Source organism: Tupaia chinensis, unplaced genomic scaffold (assembly GCF_000334495.1).
Source record: "Tupaia chinensis unplaced genomic scaffold, TupChi_1.0 Scaffold000430_1, whole genome shotgun sequence".
NCBI lineage: Eukaryota > Metazoa > Chordata > Mammalia > Scandentia > Tupaiidae > Tupaia > Tupaia belangeri.
This window is the reverse complement of record NW_006159935.1, coordinates 2,983,064-2,998,669: the sequence shown is the minus strand read 5'-3', so window position 1 is coordinate 2,998,669 and position 15,606 is coordinate 2,983,064. Positions and strand designations below refer to the sequence as shown.

General features: G+C 45.3%; 1 protein-coding gene across 2 annotated transcripts in view; it reads left to right on the top strand.

Annotated features, from left to right (window-relative positions):
- The first annotated feature begins 213 nt into the window (after window positions 1-213).
- FNDC3B (fibronectin type III domain containing 3B) overlaps window positions 214-15,606 on the top strand; it is a 317,671-nt gene continuing 302,278 nt past the window's right edge. For both annotated transcript variants that reach the window (XM_027774421.1, XM_014590333.2), the window contains exon 1: window positions 214-308. The gene's annotated coding sequence lies outside the window, so the exon portion shown is untranslated. The remainder of the gene's footprint in view (window positions 309-15,606) is intronic.

The window sequence follows — 15,606 nt, the reverse complement described above, 5'->3', positions numbered from 1 at the left end:
TAATTTTTATGTAACAGCAGCTGTTTAAGTAGCCTTTTAATACACCCTTGAATGTAGGTGTTAACTGGGACAGTCTTTGTTTCTATGCGCAATGAAGGATTATGAGAAAGAAGACAAGCCAGAAGACTTGCCTTTTGCCCAAGTATCATTAAATTATTCAATGGCATTAAAATAGTACCAAAGGAAATGACTGTTGGTTTTCTTTTGCAGATTGAGAAACGGGGGTATTGAGAACTTAATCACATTTTTGAGAGCCAGCTTGTATGTCTTTGCATGCTCAAGTACAGAGGAAAACGTCAAATCCTTAGGTTAGTAGTTTAGTACTGAATTAATAAAATCTGCTTATTAATGACATGTATCCCCTGCAGGACTAAATTCGTGGCATGTGTACACAGTCATGATGTCTCACACCTAGTTGTGCAGAACTCATTTGTAACACAATACCGCGGACCGTGCTTTTTCCCATTTGAGGAGTTGCATTATTTTTTTTCTCTTTGCAGTTAAACACAATGGTCAATACTTAAGGAGCCACAATTTTTAGTGGAGAGAATGCAGTGACATTTGGAGTTTTTGAGTTTTTTGAAAGTGTTTATTCAACATTAACTTCTTTCTGGTGGCTTTAGAAAAGCTATAGCTTTTTGGGACAATTTGTGTGCATACAATTATTTTTTTACTGTTGGGCACATGTACTTGCTGAAGAGTGCGAATGTGAGAGAGTACCCCTATACCCCAGAGTGGGTGGCGGGGATATTCATCCTCTCTTCTCAGGAGTTCGGGCAGGCAGGCACATGGCCCTGGCATGTTCTTCAAGCTGCCAGGTGGGGGGCTATAAACTGAGCCGTTGGCAATGTGGGATCCAGCCATCCTAAGCGTCACACTGCTGGGTGGCTTTCCAGTGTATTTCAGAAAAAGTTCATGGCTTTATGGTATGTTTTCTTTTGCTTATTCACGTGATGATCTGAGAAATGATCTAGAAAAATGAGCGGAAGTAGCTGTCTCCCTTTCTCCTTGGGAGGGACGTGGGTGGTGAACAGCACTATCTTTGTTGACGCTTTCGTGCAGGCAGCTCGGGGCTGTGAACATGGCATTGGAAGCTGTTCGCGTCCTGGCTGCCTCGGAGAGGGCTCTGAAGCAGCAGAGGTGCTCTGGGCGCCGGCTTCCTGTGTGAGTACCTATTATGCTGCGGCCGCTGAATGGGAGGTTTATGAGAAGTGGTTTCCCACCAGCACACAATGCCCTCTCGGCCTCGGAAACACATTCCACTCCGGGTCAGGCTGACAACGACTAGCTAGAATGCCCTTGCAAAGAAGATATTTTGGAGTTCCATTTATTTATAGTGGCCAGTGGAAAATGAATATGTTGTTAAATCTATTTTTAAAAATGAAAGGGAAGTCTCTCACTTAACCGATGTTGAATGCAAATCAATTAGCTGGGCATATTCGGATCTCACGAATTCATCGCTTTACAAAGTGGATTCCAGCTTCTTTGGAGTCACTGTTTGTGTTAGAATTGAGGTTCTCATTTGAAAAGTTTTCCTTATGCCTTAGGAAACCCCTTTTGGATTCCTTGATGAACGCTCTAAGTAAATGAGTAAGTCTAGAACATACACGTTCGCATCGTGGCTGGGTTAAAGGCGGGCTGGCTGAGCAGTGAATGAAGGCCCCGTGATCAGAACAGACACGATTCTTACTTGGGAGTGGCAACACGGTGACATTTGGCTTTACTTCCTTGGCGTTGATCATTTGCTTTGAACCTAGGGCCAGTGACTATAGGTGTTATAGGACTGGACGGGAAGCCCCATCTAATACATGGGGTTTACGGGGTCCAGCCCCTCTCCTCCCCGCGTGCTGGTTGGCTGACAGGCTCAGAGCAAGTGCTTGCTTCCCCTTATCCCTGAAGGCAGTCTGCTTCTCTGTGTTTCCAAAGAGTTACCAAATGAATTTGTTTCACAAACATTGCTCTTTTCTTTATTTTAAAAACTTTTCCAGAGAGCACATGTACTCTCTGGAAAGGACAGAGGGAGCGAGGGAGAGTGGAAAGGTACCCCCGATTGGGGCTGGTTATGTCACGGCCCCTTCTCCTCCATTTCTTCCTTCTTTGGGGGTTTTGGGCATGCTTGCACAGGCACTTGGGATGTTTCCAGTCCACGGAATCTGGACTTGAACCGTGTGTCAGCCATGTGGGATCCAGCTGCCTTAGCCATCATGTCACTGGCTGGCCCGCGCAAACTTGGCTTTAAAGAGCACAGCAAAAAGTCCTGGAGGGAGAAATCCATGACAGAACTGGGACACACCTTCATCTGGATTAACGTGTTCTTTGTCATGTGTTCGAAGTACAGACTGTCAAAGTGACTTGAAATATGTCTTATAGTTTTACATACAAAACTGCAAATGTGAAACAGCAGTTCCCAAGTGTGAACGGGAGGGCCCTTTGCCATTCCGTAGACCCTTCGTGGGGTCCATGACATCATAACTAGGAATCCTGCTGGTCTTTTTCATTCCTGTGCTTCTCTGTGAGTTCACTAGTAATGTTACATGAAAAGTGTTTCCTGTGTCTCTTGCTTACCACATCAGGAGAGATGTTCACATTGACTTGGAGAACATGCCTCTTTCTAGTACAGTTGAAGTTTAAAACGATTTTTCTATCAACATGTAGAAACCTGTTAATGGACTTCTTCAATTTAGCATTTGCATAAATTTTGCACAAAAGAGTGTCTTACTCAGAGTAGAACCTAAATAAGCATTCAGTAAATAAAAGGACACAGCACCCTTACTTTTTCTTAACAAATTCTATTAGCAAAAATTAATGTCATTATTGTTTATTGGAAATGTTTCGAATATAGGCAAGCCACCATGCTTTCAAAACACTCTACTTGCATATAAACCTTTTATATACCAACTATAATTTTTTGTTTATTAATTAAAACAAATCTCTTTAATGGTCTTTGGTATGGCAGGTTTTTTCCTTTTTAATCCATGAAAAAAAATATTTCTTCTAGAATATTCTGCCTTTTGTGTTCTCACAATTTAGCCTCAATCAGTAATGTGATTGCATGCATATTTCACATTAAAATCTTATCATAATGGGCTAGTCTAAAAGAGTAAATAGATGTTTCCTAACATGAAAGTGTCTTGCACCTGTTCATTTGTTTCTTTGTAGATGTTGTCATTTCTGTGAATTTTCTGTTTCAGTCCCTTCTTGGCTCTGCAACACCTGATATTATGTTAAATGAAATACATACTTGCTTACGAGAATGTCATTGGCTGTAATGATTCTCAAAGAACTTATTTTTAGAAAAACATGCTTTTAAGCAGATTTTTACTGTAGCATATGCTATTATTTTTCCCTCCATGGAGGGAGATCATATATATATTTTTGAATAAAATAAATTTGAATCAGCACCTAGATTGCTTAGGGTTAGAAATCCGCGCATGCATATGTGAGAATTCATTGGCTAAACATCAGTTGTGTTTGATGGTGCCAATCAAGTTAGGGACATTTCCATAACATCTATTCAATTAAACAAAACTGAGTGTGTAGAACTCTACGCAAGATGATTAAGGAAATAATTTTAGTATCCTCCTGGCTGATCAGAAATGAAGATTAAAGGAGGGGAGCCTGTTTTGAAGACAAATTCACCTTCTGTAACACTTGTCAGATTTCAAAGACTGGAAAAGAGGCCACAGCTGGGAAACCAAATTTAGACATTGGGGCTTATCTCAGATGAAGGTTCCATAGTGCTCAGAGGTCTGTTGGTCTGTGTGGTTTCATCAGAAGTGGCCATCATAGTTCATTGTTGGTGCTAGTTGAGTAACCTTTATCCTAAATGTTTTGGAGTGTTTTGGATTGTTTTTTTAAGATTTTGGAATATTTACATATACATATTTTGGAAGATAAGAGTTTCAAGTCTAAGGATTATTTAATTTAAAATGTTATTATTATTATTACTATGATTTAATTTACTATAGGGCATGTGTACTCACTAGAGAGAAAGAGAGAGAGAGAAAGCAAGTCTCCAGGCCTGAGACTTGAACCATGGTCGGCCATGTGGGACTGCAATGCCTTCACCACCACTCCACCAGCTGGCCCCAAGAGATTCAAGTCTAAACATGAAATTAATTTAGTCTTGCATATACCTTATGCACATATTCTGAAAGTAATTTTATACATTATTTTTGTGTTGCAGTGTTTTGACTGTGACCCATCACCCGAGGTCAGGTTTGGAATTTTCAACTATAGCGTCCTGTCAGTGCCTGAAAAGTGGGGCATGTTTGCACAGTTTGGAGTGTAAATTTCTGGATTAGGGATGCTCAACCTACATTACACTTCACCATAGTGTTGTTATTTCTATGTCTTTATTTCTAGATGCCTTTATTTAATGCCTTTGCTTCTTGACTCTTAGAATTTCAGTAAAGTACCGGGCACAAAGTGGGTTGCGTGATAAATACATGTTAAAACAATGGTTGATTGTCTTTGTTCACGTCATTTTGTTTGATTTTATTTTATAGGGTATGTTTTACTAAATCCCTTTGGATTGTTTTTTTCTGTTGTTGTTAAGGAGAGAAGCCTCCAACTTGTTTTCCAATAGTTATTTCAGAAAATAATAACCTTAAAACGCCTGCTACCAAAGATACTGTTCTAGCAATCTTCTCATCAATTTGCTAAGTTGTCCTTTGTGAAAGAATTTTGCACTGTGTTCAGTCATGGCACTCTCATTAAGATCAAAACAAAATACAACTTTAGTAGATATTTTTTTTAAAGTTTTTTTTGCCATAGGGTGCATGCACTCACCAGAGAGAGAGAGAGACAATGATAGAGAAAGTGAAAAAATCACCCCTCGTGGAGAAAGCCATGCCTTAATCCCTTCTTCTCCATTCTCTTCTCAGCATTTTGGGCATGCATGCACATGAAGCTGGTGTGATTTTCAAGTCTCCAGTCCGGAACAAGAACCGTGGTCAGCTATGTGGGAATCCAATACTTTAACTACCAAGCCACCTGCTAGCCCCCGTAACTTCAGTAGTTTATAATACAGTTTCTAATTTTCTTTTCTTTCTTAAACTATCTAACCTAAGTAGTAATATGGATTTGCTAAACCTTTCTCAAGCTATTTTAAAAAGTGGTTTAAAAATCATTAAATCTTGGGCTGCTTTGTGACCTGTTGGTTAGGCAGCCAGATTCCACATGGCCAACTGTGTATTTCAAACCCTGGACCTGGCAGCTTGAGAAATACTTTGTGCATGCCCCAAAACGAGGGTGTGATAGAGAAGGGATGTGTGTGACCATGCCCCGTGGAGGGATGCTTCTCCTCTTCTGCTCTGCCTCTATCTGGTGGATCTGCAGGCTCTCTAGCAAAAACCCCGAGCAAACAAAAACAGAAACAAAACAAAACAATAAAACCCCTCAAAACTCACATTAAATGGCTTTCTTGGTAAAGACACACCAAGAACTGAGCCCGTTGCCTGTGTGGAGGGAGTGGAGATGCACTCTCCCAGGTCTCTTTGAGAGTTGCCCTGGGTTCCTTCCAGTGTTGGGCCATGTGCTCATTTTATCTAACCTTCCAAACTTACCAGCCTTTAAGTTTTACGTCCGTTCTTCCAGTGGTGTTTTGTTTTTGGCTACTTTTTATGTATGTATTTATTTTATTGCCAGAGGACACATGCACTGGCACAAGAGAGCAAGCGAGCAAGCTGGAGGGAAGGAGAAGTCACCCCTTCCCCCAAAGCCTCTTCTTCTCCACTTCTCTGTCCTGTTAGAATTTTTGGCATGCACGCATATGTGCACAGTGTGAGTTTCATGTAGCAGGAATTACTCAAACCACCATGAGTCATGTGGGATCTGGCCCTTGATGCACAGGTCTTAAAACCTAGGCTGTCACCCTCGGGGTGTCAGGCCCACGGCGAAGGGCTGGCCCTGGTCAGACTCTTAGATGTTACTGTCTGCTAAGAGCTCATTGACCTCTTCCCGCCACTTCCCACCTGCACCTCCTTGGATGAAGTCTTGAACCTCTTTAGCCTTAGTTCCTGGTCTGCAAGTGGCGAGTACAGACCGCTCCATATGGATCCCGGGAGGCGTTTTAGATAAGTACAAGAACATCGAGGCCCGCAGTCTGAAATCGCAGCCCCAGAGGTTCTCCTCCGCAGTGTTTGGAAAGCACCCGATTGGTACTTAAAAACACATTTTCCCACCTATTAAAGGGTGTCGTGGGGGCAAGACCGTGGTAACACGTGATGCTCTGTGAGGCCCGACCCACACGGGAGGTTCCTCGTTAGCGTCCACAGACTTCCCCGGGCACACGTGTGCATGATCTGGGGCGGGCTGATGTGCAGCGCGGATGGCGGCATGGAGACCCTGGGGGGTGCTGTCTCTCTTTCTGCCTTACTCTCTTGTCTCTTTTGCTCATGGAATAAACTACTTTATTTTTTTTAAAAAAAGGTGTTATGTATTGATGGTTAGCTTCATGGATTGATATACGAATGAGAATTTAATTCCTAAAAGATCTCTGGAAACAATAATAAAGTGCATTTTGGATCTTATTAAAGAGGAACCTGAAACTCATGCGTTCAAGTGCCCGCGTCACTCATGACCGACACAGGAAGTGAGACTGAGAGTGTACATAGAAACTCCTTGAACCACAATCCTGAAAAGCAGCGGGACCTGTCAAACTGCGGGGGTGTGCCAGCCAGGTGGTGGTGCCCGGGTACTGGGTAAGGTCTGAGTTTCCGGTGCTGAGAAGGAGGGCAGGGGGTCTTCGGACTTGCCACCTTTTGCCACCTCCTCGTGCAGCTTGGAATTATGGAGAGCTTATTATAGGGTGGCCTTTCTTACTCTCGACCTCAGTTCTCTAGTCTTTCTATTACTGTCTCGTAGGAAAAGACACAAAGGAATATGTGCGAGATTCCAAATTTCACTGAACATAGTTGCTGTCCTCCTTGGGTGAAGTGTAGGCACAGGGTGGCGTGAGCACCTGTGCACACAGGGCTCGCAGCTTTGGAATGCGTCCTGGGGGATGGGAGCTGTCGTCCTGGGCGCGTCAGTGAGGGGCTGAGATTCAGTGGGAACAGGTACATTCGGAGGCTGGGTGTTCTCATGAAAACACCGCATTACATCTGCAAACGCATTTACACATGAGAACAGAACAAGCCGGCCTTTGGTTGGTAAATGTTTTTGTAGCTAAACTCCTTTTTCTCTTAGTCCTCAGTTGCAGAACCAGCCTGTTTCATGAAAGGATGTGGCGCTGAGGTCCAGAGCGTGTGCAATTGGCGATGTCTTCTCTTCTGCTCAGAGTTACATTTCTGTGACAGTTTGGGGTATGTGGGGGTGCTGTGGCAGCATGCTTTGCACATTACCAGGGGTCATGGAAGCAGCTTCAAATTATACCTCATTTTTATTTTCATTTATTTATTTTAGGTTTTTATCATAGGACACAAGAGCTTGCCAGAGAGAGAGAGGGGCACAGAGAGAGACAGAGACAGAGAGAGGGAAAGTGGGAAGTCCCTGCAGGGGATGGCCATGTCACAGTCCCTTCTCCTCCATTCTCCTCTTGGGGTTTTGGGCATGCATGCACATGCACATGCACGCGGTGCAATTTTCAACCCTCCAGGGCTGGGACTTGAACTGCACTGTGCCATGTAGGAGTCTAGCTCTTTCACCACCATGCCACCTTCTAGTCCCCCTAATTACACATAATTTTTACATGTAATCCTTTTATATAGGTGACTTTTTCCTCCCCAGGAAATGATACTTTTCCTCACTGCAGTTGTGAGTTCAGATACACAGTGCTTTGCAAATTTAGTTAAGCAGGAGCAATTTTTTTTTTTTTTGAGAGGTTTTTGCTATAGGGTGCATGCACTCACCAGAAAGACAGACAGAGACAGAAAGTGAGAAATCACCCCCAGGGGGGATGGCCACACCACAATCCCTTCTCCTCTATTCTCCTCTGGGAATGTTGGGCACGCACACACATGCACCCGGCGTGAGTTTAAGCCACCAAGTCTGGGGCTCAAATTGCGATCAACTACATGGGAGTCCAGCAACATAGCCATTATGCTAACTGCTGGTCCCAAGCAAAAGCAATTTTTTTAAAAACCGCGTCTGTAGATTCTCGAAGGCAGGGCCTGTATCGAAGCTGCTTCACATCCTTCCTCCTCTCAAGAGCCTAGTGAATGCTTGCTTTTAATTGCAGAAACCATTTATGGGTATATGTTTTTATCTGGAGTGTTGTTTTTCATCTAAAAGACACCACTTCACAGGATCTCTCTGTGGACTGAAACGTTCCCAGCTAAATCTCACATGCTTATAATTGGAGGCAAAAAGCAAGGATGTTCTTACGGTTAAGAACTTTTTCAGACAACTGTGATTGCGCGTCACTAATGAACACATATCAGACAAGAAGGGCAAATTCCAGACTGTGTGTGCCTCCACCAGTCGGCTGGGCACATACCTCCAGGGACCGCTAACGTCTCGAGAGGGTTTTCTGCATGAACAATGATCACCACTCCTTTTTTCATTCAAGTGGCAAGCCATGGCAAGAGTCTGTCTCGCACAGCTGTGTAGAACTCAGCTGTAAAATTAGATCTCGCTGGCTTCAAAGCACAGTGATTACTAGCACGATATACTCAGTACTTTTTTTTTTAACTTTTTACTTAGAGTCTTCCTCCCTCTTCCGCAGAAAGCTCAAGCTATAGTCAAACAAGGGAGGGAAACTTAATAGGGTTTTGGAGTTTTCTTTTGCTTGAATTTAATCTGTATTAAACAAACACCATAGGCAATTGGTGTTTGTAACATAGCCTGTTCAAAGCAGACCCTGGGCTAATGTGTAATCTTGTCGGTTTTATGAAAGAAGAAAGTAATTGTTCCATTTCAGAGTGAATTATTGGCAAACCTCAGATTAGAACTCCTATTTTCCAGCACTCAGTACTGCAGGCTCTCCACTGTGTGTGCGTGTGTGTGCGTAACTAACGTGCTGGTTCTTTGAGCTGTTTTTAGCAGGTATACTTTGAAAATTGTAGTAACAGTTCTTAGTTCCTCTTCAGATTTTTTTTTTGCATGATTGGTTTTCAGAAAAGCCAAGTGGAGTATGTGCCTGTACAGAGGTTTCCATCTGGCCGCCTCTGAAGTGGGCAGAAGTGAGCATGGAGCAGCATGAAAGCCACCACGGTCGCTCAGGTCCCGTGACTGTGCCCCGCGTCAGGGTCACACGCGCAGTGTAGTGTTACTGGGAAGGGGAAGGAAAGTCAGATTCCCACAGTGGCAGGGAAGTGGTAGGGTCAGGTGCTGTGGACGGTTGAGCAGCTTTTCCCAGCATTTCAGACGTCAGGAAGATTGCGTGGTGTTTCTGTCGTTTTCCCGCCTTGTATTAATGCTGTTGAGATTTCCATAGTCAGTGTGAAAAAGCTGCTTGCGGTTTTGCTGGGAAGGTTAAAAATGACCACCATTTTCAGAGTCTCTAGGTTTTGACACATCAGTCAAGAAGTTTACCTTTCTGGAACAGCAGATGGCGTAATGACTATGTCGCTGGGACTCCCATGTAGTTGACCATGGTTCGAGTCCCAGACCCAGTGGCTTAAACTCACACTGGGCGCATGTGCGTGCATGCCCAAGATCCCGAGAGGAAAATGGAGGAGAAGGGATTGTGGCGTGGCCATCTCCCCTGGGGGGTGATTTCTCGCTTTCTATCTCTCTGTCTCTCTCTGTGGTGAGTGCACGTGCCCTATTGCAAAAACCTCTCCAAAAATAAAAAGTTTACCTTTCAAAGCCAGCATGGATCAGGAAGGCAAGAGTTTTGTTTTGTTTTTGTTTTTGTTTTGTTTTTAAATGGGGAAAATGAATTAGCAAGTGATACTTTGCCATGTATTAGTGGGGGAATGGGTACAGGGGACTACCTTGCTTATGGGAAAATAAATTAGCAAGTGATACTTTGCCATGTATCAGTCGGGGAATGGGTACAGGGGACTACCTTGCTTATTGTGGACTCTCTTTTGCCCTCCTTTCTGTCTTTCCAATTCATGCTAATCAAACTGAGCAAGTGCACATTTAGAAAGAAAGTGCACGTTTGGGAAGTTGTCTGCTTGGTGACAGCATCCATACCCAAGGAGGGGTTCACGAATGCACCTCTTTCTTTTTTGTGTGCTATATGATTTTGTGTCAGATTTCGACCTCTCAAGATGTTTTATTTTTTTTTAACCACAGCCGTAGCATAAACATGTATAAATGAGCTGCACCACTGTCTGTCATACTAAATTTAGTTTTGCTAGGTTTGGGTTTCATATTGGAAGCCATTTCTGATCTAGCTTTACGATTACTCGTAAGACGTTAGCTGTCTTCTGATGATGTCTAAAAGGAGAATACAGAACATGGTAATTTAGTAACCTCTCAAACCCCTTCACCCCAAGCACAGCACAGCCAAACAAAGCTTCTGTGTTCACGAACAAGTCCGTTTACAAGATTGTCATTTTGACTACCAATGTGATTTCTCCACCTTCTTGAATCAGAAAAAAAAAAAATTATTAGTATTATGAAAATAACTGGTTGTTCTGGTATATTCTTGGTAAGTTTCTGAAACCTGCCTCACAATCGTCTCAGTATTAGAAGTCATTTGAGGGACCAGCAGATGGCGTAATGGTTATGTTACTGGACACCCCACATAGTCAACTGCAGTTTGAAGACCAGACCCAGTGGCGGATTAAAACTTATGCCAGGCGTGTGTGTGTGTGTGTGCGCGCGCACGCGCGTGCACACCCAAAATCCCGAGAAGAGAATGGAGAAGGGACTGTGGTGTGGCCAATGCCCTGGGGGGTGATTTCTCATTTTCTGTCTCTCTCTCTCTCTCTCTGTCTCGTCGGTGTGTGTACACACCCTATAACAAAAATTCTCTTTTTTTTAAAAAAAAAAAAAGTCATTTGATATTTTTATTTGGGAAGACAATTTCCATTAAGATGAATCCAGCTATGATGTTACTAGTGGGTCCATGACAGTGTCTTTCTGACTGTGGGACAGACATGTAGCAAGCAAAATATTTACATGGTGCTTCACTTCTGCGACATTGGAGAGTGCACGTAATCACAGGCAACCCTAGGGTAGCGAACTCTGAAGAGTGTGACATTGGAGAATGCACGTAATCACAGGCAACCCTAGGGTAGCGAACTCTGCAGAGTGTGACATTGGAGAATGCACGTAATCACAGGCAACCCTAGGGTAGCGAACTCTCACTTCTGCGACATTGGAGAGTGCACGTAATCACAGGCAACCCTAGGGTAGCGAACTCTGAAGAGTGTGACATTGGAGAGTGCACGTAATCACAGGTAACCCTAGGGTAGCGAACTCTGAAGAGCGCGTTTCGGGCTTGTTTGTACGTTGCCTACAGACCCTTTGCATGGCACGGGTTTGGGAAGTGCATTTTACATTGAACATGAGAAGAAGAGCTGGACTGACAGCGTGCCTCCTCTTCATCTGTCCCCTTATCACATCTATTATGTTTTTTTTTAAAGATGTATTGCCTTAGGGTGCTTGCTGGAGAGAGAGAGACAGGGGGAAATGAGAAGTTACCCCTGCAGAGAGGATGGCCATGCCGCAATCCCTTCTCCAGTTTCCTCTTGAGATCTTGGGCACACATGCCTGCACACACACACAGAGCATGATTTTAAACACCTGGTCCGGGACTTGAACTGCAGTCTCCAGTATCGGAGTCCAGTGCCTTAACTGCCGTGCCACCTGCTGGCTCTGCCCCATCTGCCTTTTAACATCTTACCCAGAGGCGGCTGGACGGCAGTCGGAAGCCTGAGGAAGGTGTTGGTGTGGTGAGTTTGGGAACGGTGCCTCAGCCTGGCTTGTGGCTGAACTCGGGGAATCGCCTCCTGTCCAGCCTGGCCTGCCTCGCTTGGAACTGAAAGGTCTATTTTGTTCTTTTCGGTGTTGTTACATTTCTTTTCCGTTTTCATCTGGAAGGGATTTATGTGCTGTACCGCTAACTCACATCTTGAATTAATGTGAGGAAATTTGGGTCGTCGGCCACGGAGGGAGGACTCGGACATTTTGTTACTAATTCCAAGTCCAGGCTCACAGACTTAGCTCTTCGCATCGAGTAGGGCTTTCGTGGTGGTGGTTAGGCCATCTCCCGGCTCCGCAGGGGAATTGCTTTCTCCAGCCTTCCGACGCGGATCTGCGGTTCTCTCCTGCAAATCAGGTTTTTTACGAGTTTGCCCAGCATAGTCTCGGGCCAGAATACCTTGGAAAGCCTTTTTCAACTTGGAGTAGGAGAAGCAAAATAAGAGGCAAAAATAATCAGCAGTTGCCCAGAGTAATGTAAAAACTGAAGACTCTTTGTAATACTCTTTCAAAATAAGGGCTTCTTTAAAAGCACTGGGGACTGACTTGGACAGGGCCAGCTGTCCTCTGAACAGCAAGTGCCTGTGCATGTTATCTCACATGCCCGGCCGTCCCCGACCCCTTCCCTCAGGAGCTGCTGGTGACGCCAGTTTGCTGGCAGGTTTACCTGTGAACTCAGGGAAGAAAGCTAACCACAGGTGTGCCCATGGCATCCTCTTGCCGTCGATCAAAAGAACAGAACTGGCTGGGCACGAAGGACTTGCTGTTTCAGCATGAGGCTGTGTGGTCAGGGGAAGAGGTTGTGAGGGCCTGTGGTGGTTAGCGGATTCTTTGAAATGGAAGTCAGCGTAAGAACAAAATAAAGAACCGGAGAGCAACCGCGGAGTTCTGTGTGGGGAGAGCGCACAGTTTGGAGGACTAGAAAAATGTGTTGTTGCAGGGACGATCTGTTTTCTATTTGTGTATTTGGATTGGTTTTGCAGTGCATTTATTCTTGATTTGCAAAGGGTAAGGCTCTCGAGAATGGATGGTTGCGAGGTCTCTGTGGCGTGTGCATGGCGGAGCAGTGTCGCCATGGCGGCTTCGACTGCAGTGTGTGAGTGCTGGGGTAGATCTGGCCAGCTCAGCTATACATCTGTCTAGGTGAGCAGGAACCCAGGCCAGGAAGATGCGTGTTTTGTCAGGGCGGGTTCCCCTGAGGTGCTCTGGCTGGGATGGGGATCAGTTACAGTTTTATCCAGAGAGTGCTTGCCTGGCCCACTCGGCTGCCATCACCGCTGATGGTCAGCAAGTGTCACCCAACACGTGCAGGACACGCGAGGGAGCTTCTGAGCCCTCAGGGAGCGCTTCTCTCTGTGCACACGTGACAATCTGGCTTCCCAGCCCAAAGAAAGCTTAGGATAGCGGACTTAAGAGGTAGCCCTGAGATTGGGGGGAGTTTGGGCAGCCCTCCTGCTTAATGAGGAAGAGAGGAAAAATGCAAAAAGTACGCGGACGAACTCAAAGGACGCGTGAGCTCTCTGGCTCGGTAAGCTCAGAGGCTTCAGTAAGTCCTTGGGGCATCACATTTTAACTGAAATCCCTAAGAAAAAGTGAAGATGTAGCCAGTTCTTTGGTGAAGTCAGGAAATGCATCATCTCCATTTGCAGTCATTACCACTGGACATGCAGTCAGCTTTGGTTCTTGGCGTGAACTGAGAGGTAGTCTTCCTCAGTCGTGGCTTCGCCTCCGTCTTCACCTACAACGTGCTGTCTGCTTTAGTCAGGTGGGTTAGGCCACCTTCCCGGGCCTCCTCGAAGCACTCCAGCTGAGACTGCAGAACGGTTGGGTACCAGTGTGGTTTGTCTGAGGTACCAGTTAGAACAAAGGCGACTCGCTTTGGGGAACTGTCACCGCTGAGTGATGGCGCCCCATGGCCCGCCTTCCCACGTGGCCTGGCCCCACTGAACGTGCTTCCCTGCCTGTGGTTTCGTGGTACAGTTTTACCCGTTTAGAACCTGAATATTTGACTTCCCATTTGTGTTTGGAAAACTCACGACTTTCCCCTCCCGTCACTGGACAATAACCAAAAAGATTCTACTGCGGACTGTCACATTCACGTCCTGCCTCTGTCATTCTTCCATAAGTCTCCTGCTTGCCTTTTCTCTTGTCCTATGGCCCATGGCACTAAATCGTTTTTATTTTATGATCCCCTTGAAGGACAGCTTGGATGGCAGTGGCCTTGTTAAGTATGGGCATTTCCTCGCCGATATATTTTATTGCCTTGCTGCGTATCCCTTTCACCATAGGTAAATGTTTGTTAAGTATGGGCATTTCCTCGCCGAGAGATATTTTATTGCTTTTGCTGCGTATCCCTTTCACCATAGGTAAATGGAGGTATCTTCTGTACACATGTGGTGTGTCCAATGGGCATGGAGGTGTTGCTGGCTGTGGTACTGCCCCATCAATGTCACCTTGTATTCCAGTCAGGAGCACGTGGTTGACTTCTGGTGACACCCTTAGGGAGTACAAAACAGGCTGTGGATTTTAGCAAGCTGGTGACCCAGTGGAGAGGAGACCAACAGTTCCGGTTGTGGGCTGGCTCTGTGGGGCAGCAGTAATGGGATGCTCAAGAGAATTTGGCCCTCACGTGGCAACGGTGGGCCTGGTGGGCCTGAAACATGCCTGCCGTGCAGGTGAGCGCCGAGGATCCCATGGACTGCAGGAAGGGGGTTACGGTGTGATGAGAATCTGTGGACAGTGGTTCTCTCTCTAGTGTGTGCTCTATCATAAACAAAGAAAGAACAACACTAATAAAAAGATGTTGTTTATGGGTAAGCGGGACTGTGTGGCAGGATTCGCAGTGCCTTTACTCACTATTAATTCTTTCATCTTGGGGGAAGAGTGACGGTGTGGCCACGGGGTGGTTGAGTTGGCATTAGAACATTGGATGTTTATAAACTCACACTGCATGCTTTCTAAGGGGTAGTTGTAACATACAGTTGATTTCTTATTTATTTATTTTGCCGTAGGGAATGTGTGCTTCTGAGAGAGAGAGACAGACAGACAGACAGACACAGGGAATGTGTGCTTCTGAGAGAGAGAGAGACAGACAGACAGACAGACGGGGGAGGGGTAGTTACTCTGCACTCCCTTCTCCTCCATTCTCCTTTTGGAATTTTGGGCATGCATGAACACCTGCCCTGTGTCTTTTTCAGGCTGCTGGGTCCAAGACTTGAACCATGCAGTCAGCCATATGGGATCCAGCCACCTTAGCCACAAGCCACTAGACTGGCCCTAGAGTTAGTGACTTTGCGAAGAACACAGTTCTACTGTCTTGCTTCCTCTACTCCTCTCTCAATATTCTTCAATAACCACTGGACATTATGCAAGGCAGATGATCTATCATCGAGCAAAAGAGAAGGCTCAGCATCTTCCCTGAAGTTGCTCATGAAGTTTTCAAAAGCAAACGCAATGACCTCTTCGTTACAATGGACTTGGTTTCTTTGAGGGTAAAATCCCTTACTGAAAGACATGCGTTTGCAAGTCTGTGCAGGTCTTCTCACGTCTACAACGGTCTGGAAGGGTCCATGTACCGTATCCCACACTCAAGAACCTGAAGTTTAATGCCCTGCTTCGGACTCTCACCTGTGCTGAGACTGCTCTTTCATGGGGCTCGGTCGCTGTGCTTTCTTGACCCCAAGTCTCATTATTCAGCATGATCCCAACCCCAAGGTTGGAGCTGTCAGAGTTAGACCTGTTTTTGGTGTGAACACATTCTTTGGTGTTAGGGACCAGGGGACC